Here is a 7,660-nt window from a genome sequence, read left to right on the forward strand (position 1 = left end):
AACTGTTAAACTTATCTGAACTTCGTCGCAGAGAGGCCTCTCTGGCTTCGGGCTCAGATAACAGCACACGGCACGAGGTCCGTGTGGTTTGGAACAAAGGCAGTCCGGTTCGGCTTTGTCCAAGAACTTCCACTCAGTCGATGCACCTGGAAATTGGGGTTTCTCGAAAGTAGTGTCGTTTCCAAACAGATTTTCCACTGGTTTGAAGGCTCCAAGGTTGTGCACAAAATCTTCTTTGAGGAAAGCAGGGCCCTGTTTGTTCCAAGGGTCAAGTTTCTTAAGACTCAAATAGCTATTTAAATGACTGACACTTTCGTATACAGTCGACTTAGTCAATTGTCCAGCTGTATTCACTCCACTGATCAGGTGGGCACAGGCGGGCAGCGCAGTCTGTAAAGTTCTTTATTTAATAAAGTCCTTTAAAAGAATTCTTCGTACGGCTCAATCTCCTTCTCCCAGTTTAACTCTTCTGTTGCCGGCAAAGACTTGGTTGGTTTCTGGTTCCGGTTCTGGCAACAGAGCTACAGGTTGAGCTGTGGCAGCGAGTTACTGGTTCAGGTGAGAGAGAGAGAGAGAAAGACCGTCCGCTGTTCCTTATAGTCTGTCAGATCAATAGGTGATTGGTTCCTGAGTTCTTGAGATTGGATTTCGGTTTCAGCCCCCAGTGTCCTATTGGAGGGGGGCTTGATTTATGACTGATGTCAATCCATGCCATCTTTTGGAAATGCCGGTTGGCCCGGGTTCGTAGCTCTATGTCGGGATTTCGGCTCTCGTCCACTTCAAAGAGTTTTTATCACCTACAGGCCCCTTTCTCCAGACATCTCATAGCAGAATTCCAAACTATTTGGCCTCTTCTTGGTGCCATCCTCCCCAAAACTGTCACTTTGATGCAAACCAGTTCCAAGCTGATGAGCTAAGGAAATCTGATAACTTTGGGGGGGGAGAGGTCTTCTTTAGATCAGTGCTTCAGCTCAGAGCCCAAATGCTCTTATCAGGGACTCTGTTCCCAACATAACGCTACATGAGTAATCGGGCTCTAAATAGCCCCAGGCGTTTCTCCTGCAGTTCTTCCTTCTTTCCACTGCTAGCACTGCCTTTGTGAAGGCGGATGGGGCTTGTGAGAAGTCAACAGCGTGTCTACCGAAAAGGGTGTCTGACTCCTGGTTTTGGATCCGGAAGGGTTGATAACAAACTGAAACGGTTACAATATGATACTGCTTAAATTAACTGTGGATATAGATTGTGATCGTGCTCGGCTAAGGTGTGCTTTCAGTCCGCACACAAAACATTTCAGTCGTCTAATCAAATCGAATAAAACAGCGAGGATAGCATGTTCGATCCGTGTGCTATTGTTTTTCAACAAGTGTAATGCCCTTTGTAACGTTTAACCGATTCGTTGAATAGAGCTTGTTATAGGATATTGTGAACTGAACCTATTTTGCTGTGAATTTATATTGAGTGCGAATAGTTTATTGTGTCTGGTCGCGGTCTGTCTGCACTAAATAAATGATTTGTATCAAGTCATTTTTTAGTTTGTCTGTCTACTTTTTTACCTTGCGACTAAAGGCCACTCCTTGCACTTCACACATTTGCCCTTTTAATTACTCCCTTACTGACATACTTTAACATGCAATGTGCGTGTGATAATAGTTTTAGCAGCCTGTTGCCATTCAGGTGAGACGATACCTAGAAAATCCGTTCTCAGGAGAATTGTGTTTCTTTGCTGATCACGTTCTATGTCGCTTTTTACACAGTTCTTACAAGTGGCACATTGGGGATGAGGAGCAGTGCATGCTGACCCGCATAGCTGTGGACTTCTGCATGGCATGGGGTCACAGGTCATTCCAAGTATTTCAAGACACGAGCAAATGTGTGGACACATTGCGTAGGTTGTGTTGGCCCAACCCTCACAGATTGTGCCAAGTCAAGTAGAGATGCATGTTGTCCTGTTCTAAAGTGACACGTCGTCAACAGCAAAAACATCTCTCAGAGTTCCAGGAATTCCTTGATTGCATTGCTTGCCTTTCCTCAGGAAGACAACACTTGCCAGGCTGGATATTTGCCAAAGGAAGCCAAGAGGACAGGACACCACACCTAGATGCAACTGCATATCTCATTGTCACCAGGAAGGCCCGCCGCAAGTGACCCACCACAGACAGCACTCTGGGCGCAACTTGGCTCACTCGGGACCTGGCCGTGCGACAGAGCGAGACGTGTGCGTAGAGCAGAGACCTTTAGCACAAGCATCAAGCTTGGTTCCATGGTGTAATGGTTAGCACTCTGGACTCTGAATCCAGCGATCCGAGTTCAAGTCTCGGTGGGACCTGGGCCCCATGGCTGGGGCAGCGGCGGCAAAGCGGTGGTCTCCCTGGGTGAGGGCCTGTGTCTGCGATCAGGGCCGTTTACGTTCTTCTTGGGAGGCTTGGAGAAGAAGTGGCGAGACCTCCGGGTTGGCGTGCTGCGTTCACCTTCCTGAAACACCGAGGCCTGGGGCCCCCTGGTGGCGACTGCGTGGCTTTAACGGAGAAGGTGCCTGTGTTGAACCCTTCTTGGAAATAATGGTTTTCCCCGATCTATATAGAAGAGGATGGCTATTATTGTAACAACCAGACATTTGTGTCTGCACTGTCACTCACTCATCTATCTATCTCTATCTCTACAGTGGTAGAGGTCTCGCCTGCCACTCGGGATTCCTTTGCTTGATTCGCGGCCACTGGTTTTCTCCGATCTATATAGAAGAGGATGTCTTTTATTGTAACAACCAGACATTTGATTCTGCACTGTCACTCACTCACTCATCTATCTATCTATCTATCTATCGACTATTGACTATCGACATTTGCTGTCTGCCGCTGTGATTGTTGGGAGTGAGTGTGGAGGTGCAGGTGTGCATGTTTGCTGCTGCCAGGTTTGTTTGTGGTTTTTCTCCTCTACTTTTTTCGTTCTTTCTTTCTTTCTTTCTGAATGTGTCTTTGACAGTTTTGTAAGAGGTTTTTCTGAAGAGTTTCCCCATGCTGAGCTGACTCCTGCAGTCAGCGAAGCGATCGGGATGTCTGGGGCTGGGTCGGGGAGGGGGGGAATCAGAGTTTTTTATTCGAGACTTTAACACGTCGGCATGGCGTTAAAGTGACCTCTGATGAGTTTTTGCCCCTGGAGGAGTGTGTTCTGGCGATCGGGCAAGTTGTCGGTTGTGAAAATATAAAGTCGGCAGCTCGTATGAGCGGGTCTGTTGTGCTGTTTCTGAGCAGCATTGAGTTGGTCTCGCGTATCGTTGAGACTGGTATAGTGATCGGTGGTGTTTTGATCAATGTCACCCCACTAGCAGCTCCGGCCAGGAGAGTTACTTTGTCTAATGTCCCTCGTTTTCTGTCAAACGACCTATTAGAGAGGGAACTGGCGAGACATGGGTGGATAATGTCGGGTTTGAAACGTATACCGCTGGGGTGTAAGTCACAGCAGTTGAAACATGTTGTTTCGTTCAGAAGGCAGGTATTCATGATTTTGAATGACATAAATGGGGATCTGAACATTGTGCTTAAGTTCAAGGTTGATGGCAATGATTATGTTGTCTTTGTCACATCTGATTCTATGAAGTGCTTCAACTGCGGTAATGAAGGCCACACTGTTAGGCATTGCCCCGAGAAGGATCAGGATGAGGGTGCTGGTCCCAGTCGACGGGGGGGTCAGCCCAAGCAGGCCAGGTCGGGGAGTGGTGAGCAGCCCGGCCGCCCTACTAGCGGAGCAGCCGAAGTGGCAGAGGAGGCGAGAAGAGGGGCTGCGGGGGAGGCTGTTGAAGAGAGTGAGGGTCTGGAGGTCCAGGTACAGGAGAGTGTGGGCGCTGAGAGGACTTCCGACCGCGGCGGTACCGTGCCGACTGTGGAGGTCCCAGGTGTTAGCGCTGTGTCAGCTAATGTTTGTGGAGCATCAGACAATACGGATGACAGCCGTTTAACTGGACTGGATGGCAGTATACAGCAGCAGGATGGGGCATCAGGTAGTGGAGTGGGGGTGAGCAGCGAGAGGGCTGGTGACCAGACTGAAAAGATGGAGACTGTGAAGACAACACTGAGCAGTGTGTGGGACACGGGAATGGAAGTGGGGACGGATCCTGGTCAGGACAGCAGGGTTTTTAAAGTGCCTGGGAAGAAACGCATTCGCAAATCTGAGGACGGTGCTTCTGCTAAAAAACGGAGTCCAGCTCCTGAGCCTTGATGAGTCAGTGTGCTCCCAGGAGATGCTCAAAGGAGCCTGCCTAAAACAGTGTGCTACCTAGAGATCCTGAAGTCACCCCCGCAGGCTGTAGAGCAATACTCAAAAGCACCTGTGTTGCTCCCAGAAACAAAAGAGGAAAAACTGGAAAAACCAGTATACCAGTCAAGCAACTTAAGCTCAAGAAGGGAGGCAGCTTGACCAAGCCAGTTTAAGCTGACAAGTTACTGTGACTGCCTATATTGTTTTTCATTTGTTTGTTTTTTATGACATTGGAGTTACAAGGTTCTGCACTGAACACAAATCTACTAAGAAGTGTCTCCTTAAAACTCAACCATAAAAGTAAAATAATAATAAAATAAAAAACTTCAGAAGGAATTATTTTCAACTGAGAGTTTGCTTGTACACTGTTACTTAACAAAAATATATTACACTGCACACAAATTATTTCTGACCAATCCAACATGGCCAAACGATATAAACAATGCACTTTTCTTGAACAACCCTGAACACAACTTTATACAGCAGGTCACACATCCTATGCATCATTATTTTCAGAGAAGATGCGTTTTGGAGGAATAGAAAATAAAATCTAAACAATAACAAAAGGCTTCCAGCAAATGTGTTGCTTGGCCCCATAATAAGTATTTGAACTGTTTCAAAGTGAAAGCTTCAGACCATTTTGATGCGGTTTGCAAGTTAACAAGTTCTGCTGTCCAAACATGACACTATCCGTAAGTTAGCCACTCAAAGTGACTTAATCATACCCTGCAGAACATCCTTCGAAATTAAGCTTTTTCTATGATAGCCTGCAGTGGTTTTCAACCCTGATCCCGAAGGGCCTCCTCTGACTCCAGCAAGTCTGCAACAGCAGCCACACATTCCTCAGCCCAGTTAAAATGAGGCTCATTTTCACAAGTTAAACATTGTAGCGTAAGGTACACTTATAAATTTCAAGTAAAGAAGTGAATTTATAGTGTCACCATATCACGAATCCTGGAATCTTGTAGAACTCAATTTCTGTAATAATTGGACGCAGACACCAATTCCAAAGATATAAATTGTCAAATTTATTCAAAACAAAGACTAAATGTAGCACTACACTAATTATACAAAAGGGAAGAACTAATTAAAATTCAACTCTAGATCAACAAATCACTTCCGTGACCAAATCAAAGACCATGGGATTTCATATGATAACACAAATCGATTAACAAAAAAGGTTATAAACACATTGACTACAATACCGGTTAGTAAGACGAAGGTGAGTCTCTCGTTAGTATTATTAGTCAGACATTAAATAACTACGCAGGTTAGTATTTATGTCAGGTAACTTCTCGTTATATATATATCAGTCTCATTTACGTTTAGGTGCCGAGAAAGATCCTATCATTACTTGTTACCACACTTTCCCTTAACTGATTATTATTCAATGATTTAGGATAGGCAGGGCCACCAATAATCTAATGTCTATTAACTTGTGTCAATTTCAGACTAAACAGTTAAACAGGAATGAGAAGATATTTCTCGACGTTGACAGATTTTATTTCTAAAATTATCAACAAAACAGTTTAATGCAACACACATTTATATTTAAGAAAACTAAATGATATTACACATTCTAGAGTTATGAATCACAGATTAACATTTCTAATTGATTTCTCAAATGTCATGAATCATGAACTCCAAACTGTTAAACTTATCTGAACTTCGTCGCAGAGAGGCCTCTCTGGCTTCGGGCTCAGATAACAGCACACGGCACGAGGTCCGTGTGGTTTGGAACAAAGGCAGTCCGGTTCGGCTTTGTCCAAGAACTTCCACTCAGTCGATGCACCTGGAAATTGGGGTTTCTCGAAAGTAGTGTCGTTTCCAAACAGATTTTCCACTGGTTTGAAGGCTCCAAGGTTGTGCACAAAATCTTCTTTGAGGAAAGCAGGGCCCTGTTTGTTCCAAGGGTCAAGTTTCTTAAGACTCAAATAGCTATTTAAATGACTGACACTTTCGTATACAGTCGACTTAGTCAATTGTCCAGCTGTATTCACTCCACTGATCAGGTGGGCACAGGCGGGCAGCGCAGTCTGTAAAGTTCTTTATTTAATAAAGTCCTTTAAAAGAATTCTTCGTACGGCTCAATCTCCTTCTCCCAGTTTAACTCTTCTGTTGCCGGCAAAGACTTGGTTGGTTTCTGGTTCCGGTTCTGGCAACAGAGCTACAGGTTGAGCTGTGGCAGCGAGTTACTGGTTCAGGTGAGAGAGAGAGAGAGAAAGACCGTCCGCTGTTCCTTATAGTCTGTCAGATCAATAGGTGATTGGTTCCTGAGTTCTTGAGATTGGATTTCGGTTTCAGCCCCCAGTGTCCTATTGGAGGGGGGCTTGATTTATGACTGATGTCAATCCATGCCATCTTTTGGAAATGCCGGTTGGCCCGGGTTCGTAGCTCTATGTCGGGATTTCGGCTCTCGTCCACTTCAAAGAGTTTTTATCACCTACAGGCCCCTTTCTCCAGACATCTCATAGCAGAATTCCAAACTATTTGGCCTCTTCTTGGTGCCATCCTCCCCAAAACTGTCACTTTGATGCAAACCAGTTCCAAGCTGATGAGCTAAGGAAATCTGATAACTTTGGGGGGGGAGAGGTCTTCTTTAGATCAGTGCTTCAGCTCAGAGCCCAAATGCTCTTATCAGGGACTCTGTTCCCAACATAACGCTACATGAGTAATCGGGCTCTAAATAGCCCCAGGCGTTTCTCCTGCAGTTCTTCCTTCTTTCCACTGCTAGCACTGCCTTTGTGAAGGCGGATGGGGCTTGTGAGAAGTCAACAGCGTGTCTACCGAAAAGGGTGTCTGACTCCTGGTTTTGGATCCGGAAGGGTTGATAACAAACTGAAACGGTTACAATATGATACTGCTTAAATTAACTGTGGATATAGATTGTGATCGTGCTCGGCTAAGGTGTGCTTTCAGTCCGCACACAAAACATTTCAGTCGTCTAATCAAATCGAATAAAACAGCGAGGATAGCATGTTCGATCCGTGTGCTATTGTTTTTCAACAAGTGTAATGCCCTTTGTAACGTTTAACCGATTCGTTGAATAGAGCTTGTTATAGGATATTGTGAACTGAACCTATTTTGCTGTGAATTTATATTGAGTGCGAATAGTTTATTGTGTCTGGTCGCGGTCTGTCTGCACTAAATAAATGATTTGTATCAAGTCATTTTTTAGTTTGTCTGTCTACTTTTTTACCTTGCGACTAAAGGCCACTCCTTGCACTTCACACATTTGCCCTTTTAATTACTCCCTTACTGACATACTTTAACATGCAATGTGCGTGTGATAATAGTTTTAGCAGCCTGTTGCCATTCAGGTGAGATGATACCTAGATACCTAGATACCTATACCACTGGTTTTCTCCGATCTATATAGAAGAGGATGTCTTTTATTGTAACAACCAGA

The 7,660-nt window shown here is 44.9% G+C and overlaps 1 non-coding gene across 1 annotated transcript; it reads left to right on the forward strand.

Annotated features, from left to right (window-relative positions):
• Window positions 1-2,254: 2,254 nt before the first annotated feature.
• Window positions 2,255-2,326, forward strand: trnaq-cug (transfer RNA glutamine (anticodon CUG)). The gene has a single exon. It is a non-coding gene; the product is annotated as a tRNA-Gln (tRNA).
• Window positions 2,327-7,660: the final 5,334 nt, after the last annotated feature.

Source organism: Amia ocellicauda, chromosome 19 (genome assembly GCF_036373705.1).
Source record: "Amia ocellicauda isolate fAmiCal2 chromosome 19, fAmiCal2.hap1, whole genome shotgun sequence".
NCBI lineage: Eukaryota > Metazoa > Chordata > Actinopteri > Amiiformes > Amiidae > Amia > Amia ocellicauda.